We start from the raw sequence: 6582 nt of genomic DNA, 5'->3' as shown, positions 1-6582 counted from the left end.
GCTCCAAATTAACTCTAGAGTGAACAGATCTGCAAAGTTAAAAAAGAAAGAAAAAAGAAAACATGGGAAAAGGACCTTTTGTTTATTTTTTCCCCCTTATTAATTTACCACAACCACTGTCAAGTATCCCAGTCTCTGTCTGGGAAGAGCAGCTGGCAGGGACAGTGATCAAAAAGCAGTTGGGAATTGGGAAACCCCAAGAAACGATGGAACCCTCATAAAAGAATCAAAGGACAATGTTTTTCAAACCACTTGAAAAACTAAAGCCTCCATTCTGGTCATACCATTGTGTTTTTTGTGATGTGTTAATTGCAATGAAGGACATGGGCAGTTGTGGATTGGGGTGGAATGTTTTCAATGAAATACCAGCCTCCTGAGTGACAAGATTTGCAGGAGCCTGTGCTTTAGCATGAAAATAATGTCCACAATGTATCTTAACTGAGAACCAGACATGCATTTTTTTAGTAGAACTTCAAACAAATGTTTACAATAGAGTATAAAACATACTGCATATTGGCCGGGCGTGGTGGCTCAAGCCTGTAATCCCAGCACTTTGGGAGGCCAAGACGGGGGGATCACGAGGTCAGGAGATCGAGACCATCCTGGCTAACACGGTGAAACTCTGTCTCTAAAAAATACAAAAAGCTAGCCGGGCGAGGTGGCGGGCACCTGTAGTCCCAGTTACTTGGGAGGCTGAGACAGGAGAATGGTGTAAACCCGGGAGGCGGAGCTTGCAGTGAGCTGAGATCTGGCCACTGCACTCCAGCCTGGGTGACACAGCGAGACTCCGTCTCAAAAAAACAAAACAAAACAAAACAAAACAAAACAAACAAACAAAAAACATACTGCATATTAACTATATTCACACGTCTACTTGAGCTACACCAGTTGTCAGCATTGACAATATATTTACTGCACATCTTATAGGTAATAATAATTCTTTTTGGGAAGGTTTAGCTGATAGAAGGGAGACAGGGGATGGTAGTTATGTACCTCAGGATTGCAACTTGAGAGTGAATGGCAAGGAAACCACTTAATCTTTAAAACACACACACACACAGTATTTCAAAATCTTCACTAGGTATTTGAGGTGGTTTTTTATTCGTGTTTTGAAATAGTGACTGTGACTCAAGAAAGGCTAGAAGATGCCACATCCATTCATATTTTTCTGCTAGGATTCTTCTGGCTTCTAATTGTGGTGAACCAACCTCATTCTATCAGTCATACAAGCTTACAATGACTTGTCAGCTTTTCCATTCCCTGGTCACTTAAGTTAAGTGTATCCATTTATTTGCTTCTCTCCAATATTGCCCAAATCTACAGGGAGGAAAAACATTATCTGAGCCATTATATGTTGAACTATTATTAGGAAATACTTAGCATTTGTGTATAAATAGTTCCAAGTGTAGAACAAAATGCCTATATTAAAATTTCTGGAACTTCTTTTTCAGAAAATTTTATCATTTAAATAAGCTCATAAAATTATTTTGTCATGACGTATATCACGATGTAATATAATCTGTTTATTTGTATTTGTGTGCACACACACACACACCATACATCAGACATCATGTTATGAATTTCTTTTTTTTTTTTTTTTTTTTTTTTTTTGAGACGGAGTCTCACTCTGTCACCTGGGCTGGAGTGCAGTGGCCGGATCTCAGCTCACTGCAAGCTCCGCCTCCCGGGTTCATGCCATTCTCCTGCCTCAGCCTCCCAAGTAGCTGGGACTACAGGTGCCTGCCACCTCGCCCGGCTATTTTTTTGTATTTTTTAGTAGAGACGGGGTTTCACCGTGTTAGCCAGGATGGTCTCGATCTCCTGACCTCGTGATCCGCCCGTCTCGGCCTCCCAAAGTGCTGGGATTACAGGCTTGAGCCACTGCGCCCGGCCTATGTTATAAATTTCTTATAGCCAGTGGCTATTCAATAAATTTTGGAAGAAAGAAATACAGACCTATCCATACACCTGGAGTAGCTTTGACCTTGACCAACTTAACTTCTACTGTCCATAATCATGTAATATTCTATTTAGAGCATCCCAATGTTGTTATTAGAGCACCTTGCATATACCAAGTGCTCAATAAATGATAGCTGAATGAGGAATAAAATCAATACTGACACTTTCTTTTTTAATCCCCAAGGGCATGGCACATATTTCAGTAAATACCAGGTGATTTCAACTGAAAATAATTTTACTGTATAATTTACAAAGTGTTTAAGTATCCAGTATCTCATTTAGTCCTTACTATAGTTCTACAAACTAAGTAGTTTTATCCACATTTTAAGATGAGAAAATTACGCCCAGGGAAGTTAGATGACTTGCTCAGGGTCATCAACAAATAAGTCATCATGAAGGGAATGAATCCAAATTTGGTGCCTTTGCATCATCCACTTTTTGTGTAGAGTTGATAAGTCAAAAGTCTGTCTCTCATTTTTAAGTCAGGGTGCCAGGCATACAATCTTGAATGTTGAGTCTCAGGCCTCCAATGAGCAATTTGTGTTATAACCAAATAGTGTTGTTTAGCCATTTTAGATCAACATGTATGGTATTCATGCCTACGAACCTACCTCCTTTTCTCTTTACAAACTCATAGGCTGACGATTTTTGTGTGTGACAATTCACTGAAATGAGATTATTTCATTTTTGCCTCTTGATTTTTGGTGTACTTTCTTGTTCTTGTTTAAAACATTTGTTTTTGTTTTGATATTAAACTTCAGTGTCAGTCTTGTGAAGATGTAAGATAGAAGCTATACATGTACAATACAATCCATACTCCCAAAACTACAATAAGCAGTAACACTTTTGGAGGGAAAAATCTTGGTAAAGTGAACAACTTTTTTGGGGTTTGAGATCTAGGTTGGAAGCCTAGCCACAGCACTATCATGTTCTTTTTGACCCAAGCCAAATCACTCAACCTGCTGTAATTTCAGTTTTTTTTTTAATCCTGGGTGATGGGCATGATGCTGACTGTTCCTCTGGGTGGTTCTGAGGATCTTCGGAGGATGGATATAAGTGCAACTTAAACTCTGGAGGCTTTACAACTGCCAGGCAGCATTATTCACTCAAACATAAAAATAGGTCATTAAGCATCATCAAAGGGAAAAGTAAATGTTCAGGGATCATCTCTGCTGCACTGTTGCTGGGAAAAGAGGCTCTTTGTCCCTTTAAGAGCTCTCAGACACATCTCTAGTCACATCCTAAAAGCCTTCCTAGTTGTGTAGCTTAGGTGCATCCGGTAGCACAGCCGTGTTCTGATCTTCCTGGCAGATGTCATAATTTACTGTCACCCCCATGCAGGAATGCAGGGCGAGGGGCCCTCATGCCGGCTCTGTGATCCATTGCCTGACAAGTCCTGAGTGTCAACCTCAGGCAGGCCCAGCGGAGGTAGAACACCATTTACCTGATAGTGCCTGTGATAAAGTGGGCAATTAGACGCACTTGGGAAAGCCTGGCTGGAAACTGGCTGGCATTTACAAAACATTACAACCAAGTCAGGCTTCATAAAAGTTAATGGAGAAAAATGAAGTCCTTCAACATCTACCTTGCTGTCTAAGGAAGTCAGGAGCACAGGACTCTGTAGCTTTATTTCTTTTTGTGTCTCTCCCACCTTTTCACTCTATTTCCCCCAGACAGGGTAATATATTCTCATTGGAGATGGGAGTAAAGAAGAGCGAATTGAGAGTTAAGGTCTTAAGTGTTTGATCTTAGAGGCATACTATTTCTTTAGTCTTCAATCCTCTCTCTTCACCTCCTCTCTCTCTCTCTTTCTCTCTCTCTCACACACACATGCACACACACACACTCTCTATACTTCTACAGAGTACACACACTCCATATTTCTCTTTCTGTCTCTGTCTCTCTCACACACACATATGCACACCCACAGACATACACAATCACAGTGCTAGGATTTAACTTGGCACCTTGGCTTACAATTTGCCTCTCACTGGAGTTTCTAGAGATTGGTGCCAGTTCAAGAGCGTGATTTGTTTGACATGAATTCTACAGCCCCCCCTTGATTTCCCCTAACTGGATAGCTTCAGTTTGCCAATGATTAATGAGTCTGGAAGGTGAGCGACAGTTATCTTAAGGGCTCTCAAAAGTTTATTTCAAGAGACTAGCCAAACTCTCCTGCTACATTAACTGCAGTGAGGTTTCCTGTTTAACAGCCCATGGAAAATAACTGCCTGCCACCCAAACTGCCATGAGCGCAGCTCTGTTTATTGGCCAACAGTGTGCATGTTCTCCCTACCACTTCCTTTCAGGCAGATGAACATTTTACTATGAGAAGTGGGAAGTCCATTGTGAGGCTGGTCCAATACTGGGACTCATTTGGACGTGGAGGAGTTCTGAAATTGGAAAGTCAGGACTGACCTGGAAAATGTGCTTACAGATAGTGGAACAGGAAAAAGATTCCCTCCCCAAGGCCAGTTCCTGCTCCTCTGCTGGGTGGAAAAGGTGGGAGGAAGGGACAGGGTGTTCTCTCTGTGATTGGAATTCCCCTGTAGAGTCATAGAGGATGAGCAAGCCTTTGGTTTTCCTTTTTCATATTTTATTTTGCACCTACAATAATAAGCATGCAGAGAGGAGACAGAGAGGCCTACATGAGTTTTTTCCTTTCTAAATAATGACCATATATCAAGCTGAAGGCTACTGAGGGATGCTGGTGGCTGGATGGTGGGGCCTATTTAGAGTTTTGGCCTGATTAAAAGGTAGTCCCAGGGACATGCAGGCCCACAGGATACACACTGGTGCCAGCCACTTCACTGGGGTGGGGGAAATTATTGGACCTGCTGCCTCAAGTTTGAGAGGACATCTGGGATTCTGGTCCAATAGTGTCACAGTGTCTTTAACACGAATAAATAGGCTTGTTTCTGCAGTTGTGGGTTGGGGAAGGGTAAGTTAAAGTGGAAAATAAATACTTTAAGACCCCAGAAAAGTTCTGGAGACTGAAGTAGAGAGATGATGGAGTGCTCTTCATCCATGTACACTTCAGCCTCTCATGTCATCTTGCTGACACTGCCAAAATAGACCCAAGTTACATTTTCCTTATGATCTCATTTTACTGGGCTTGAAGCCTACCTCACTCAACATCTTTGGAGAGTACATTGAAACGAGCTGTTTGTAAGACAATGTTAAAGGAAGTGATATGTGTGTGTGTGTATTTGTGTCATATACATGTATGAAACAAAGATATTGGATATATACATATAGAAAGACAGTTTCCTAAAAATCCATCTCCCTTGGGGAATAGTCTCACCTTCAGAGAGAGGTGCTAGAGAGGGTCAGAGATTATCCTGCTCTATGCCGTAAGACCAAAGATAGATTGCAGTTATGATCCCAATTCTTTGCCTCTCCTCTATCCATGCTATTTGGAAGCCCCTCCCATCAAGAGGTGAGGTCTGGGTCTATTTCTCTACTTTTTGATTATTAGCTGACCTTGTGACACTCCTGGGCCTATAGTGGAGGTTACACTGTGTCAGTTTTGCCTAAGCCCCGAGATGTCTTGTGTGTTTCCTCTTGCCCACGCAATCCCTGTAAGTTGCAGCCATGACACTACGCCCTGAATAGCCTTCTGGAGGATGAGACATGAGGGGACAGTGCCACGTCATCCCAGTGGGTCTAGCCAAGGCTGTCCTAAATCAGCCAGTTGCTAACTGACCCCTGAAATATGAATGGGCCCAGCAGAGCCAAGGCTAAATCACCAACCTACAGACACAAAAACTCAGTAAATCGTAAATCTTATTGCTTTGAGCCAGAGTTTGGGACTGGTTTGTTATGTGTGTTATTTATTATTACAGCAATAAATAACTGATGCAGGTGCCTCTGCTTAATGTTCTCTTTCCAAGTCTCACTTTTTTTTTTTTTTTTTGGTCACTCATTTACATCTTTGCTAGTGAGCCAGTCTGATAGTGCCCTTTATCTCACATGATTTTTCAGTCCTTCATTTGGCTTTACCTTCATTCTCTTTTTCTTTCCTCACTCCCACTCACTTTATGTAAGAACCCATTTTGTTTTTCTATGACACTCTTAAGTTAACACCAGACAGCCCTGTATTTAGTATAGAGACTTTTTCTCAGTTCTTCTCAAGCATCTTCCACATTTTTTGGTTCTTTTGATATTTGACAGAAAGAAACAAGCAATAAACAAATCTGTGATGCATCGAGTGATACATAGTGCTATGGAGAAAAATTAAGCAGCATGTGCCAAATAATGAGAGTTGAGGAGAAGGGTGCTGAGTGGGGAAAGGGGCGCTTCTTTTTCATAAAAAGTCCCTGGGCAAGGCCTCTCGGAGAAGGAGGCATGTGAACAAATTCTAGGTTAGTTGATCTTTTTCTAGACTATATTGGAGTAGGATGAAGGACATGTAGGTCACTCCCCTGGTTACCCATTTCAAGGATTGATATGGAGACATAAAGAATCACCATGTAGGACATAAAGAATCACCATGACTTGCCCAATAAAGTGCCACTCATCCATGGTCACTGTGGGAAGGAGGTAGCATTTCAGGGCTTGCAATCCTTTACGTGCTTAATCCTTCTAGTATCAGAACTTTAGCAAGCACCTGCTGGGCCTGAA

The sequence above is a fragment of the Trachypithecus francoisi genome, unplaced genomic scaffold (assembly GCF_009764315.1).
Source record: "Trachypithecus francoisi isolate TF-2019V2 unplaced genomic scaffold, Tfra_2.0 Lachesis_group21, whole genome shotgun sequence".
NCBI classification, from domain to species: domain Eukaryota; kingdom Metazoa; phylum Chordata; class Mammalia; order Primates; family Cercopithecidae; genus Trachypithecus; species Trachypithecus francoisi.
The sequence above is the reverse complement of the archived record's forward strand: the minus strand, read 5'-3'. Positions refer to the sequence as shown.